A 1,092-nucleotide genomic window follows, 5' to 3' on the forward strand; every position below is an offset into this window, starting at 1 on the left:
ATCGATAATCTTTCTGTATCCTTCGCGGAGTGAGCTGACCTGCTTCTGCTTCCCGTATCAGACCAGAGATTTATGGTGCTATCAGCCACTTGCCAGGATTGAACTGACGACCTTCTGCTTACAAAGCAGACGCTCTGCCACTAAGCTAAAATGGCACATAGAGTGAGTACATAAATTAATAATCTTCCTGTATCCTTTGCGGAGTGAGCAAACCTGCTCCTGCTTCTCGTACCAGACCAGATATTTATGGTGTTATAAGCCACTTACCAGGATCGAACTGACGACCTTCTGCTTTCAAAGCAGACGTTCTGCCACTAAGCTAAAGTGACACACCAAATAACTGCATAAATCAATAATCGTCCTGTATCCTTTGCGGAGTGAGCAAACCTGCTCCTGCTCCTCATACCCGACTAGAGCCTAATGCTCCTGTAAGCCACTTGCCAGGATTGAACTGACGACCTTCTGCTAACGAAGCAGACGCTCTACCACTAAGCTAAAGTGGCACACACACTAACTATATGAATCAATAATTTTCCTGTCCCCTCCACAGAATGGGCCATCCTGCTCCTGCTTCTCGTACCAGACCAGAAATTTATGGTGCTATAAGCCACTTGTCAGGATTGGACTGACGACCTTCTGCTCACAGAGCCGACGCTCTGCCACTAAGCTAAAGTGACGCAGAGAATAAGTACATAAATCAATAATCTTTCTGTATCCTTTGCGGAGTGAGCAAACCTCCTCCTGCTCCTCATACCCGACTAGAGCCTAATGCTGCTGTAAGCCACTTGCCAGGATTGAACTGACGACCTTCTGCTTACGAAGCAGACGCTCTACCACTAAGCTAAAGTGACGCACAGATTAAGCATATGAATCAATAATTTTCCTGTCCCGTTCACAGAATGGGCCATCCTGCTCCTGATTCTCGTACCAGTCCAGAAATTTATGGTGCTATAAGCCACTTGCCAGGGTTGAACTGACGACCTTCTGCTTCCAAAGCAGACGCTCTGCCACTAAGCTAAAGTGACACACAAATAAATGCATAAATCATATCTTCCTGTATCCTTTGCGGAGTGAGCAAACCTGCTCCTGCTC

At 46.4% G+C, this 1,092-nt stretch overlaps 6 non-coding genes across 6 annotated transcripts; all 6 read right to left on the minus strand.

Moving 5' to 3' along the window:
* Positions 1–83: 83 nt before the first annotated feature.
* Pmar_PMAR022668 lies at positions 84–155 on the minus strand. Its single transcript has one exon. It is a non-coding gene; the product is annotated as a tRNA-Thr (tRNA).
* A 102-nt stretch (positions 156–257) lies between these two features.
* On the minus strand, positions 258–329 carry Pmar_PMAR022669. The gene has a single exon. It is a non-coding gene; the product is annotated as a tRNA-Ser (tRNA).
* A 102-nt stretch (positions 330–431) lies between these two features.
* Positions 432–503, minus strand: Pmar_PMAR022670. The gene has a single exon. It is a non-coding gene; the product is annotated as a tRNA-Thr (tRNA).
* Positions 504–605: 102 nt separating this feature from the next.
* Pmar_PMAR022671 lies at positions 606–677 on the minus strand. Its single transcript has one exon. It is a non-coding gene; the product is annotated as a tRNA-Thr (tRNA).
* A 102-nt stretch (positions 678–779) lies between these two features.
* Positions 780–851, minus strand: Pmar_PMAR022672. The gene has a single exon. It is a non-coding gene; the product is annotated as a tRNA-Thr (tRNA).
* Positions 852–953: 102 nt separating this feature from the next.
* On the minus strand, positions 954–1,025 carry Pmar_PMAR022673. The gene has a single exon. It is a non-coding gene; the product is annotated as a tRNA-Pro (tRNA).
* Positions 1,026–1,092: the final 67 nt, after the last annotated feature.

This window comes from Perkinsus marinus, assembly GCF_000006405.1.
Source record: "Perkinsus marinus ATCC 50983 genomic scaffold scf_1104296947636, whole genome shotgun sequence".
Classification (NCBI taxonomy): domain Eukaryota; phylum Perkinsozoa; order Perkinsida; family Perkinsidae; genus Perkinsus; species Perkinsus marinus.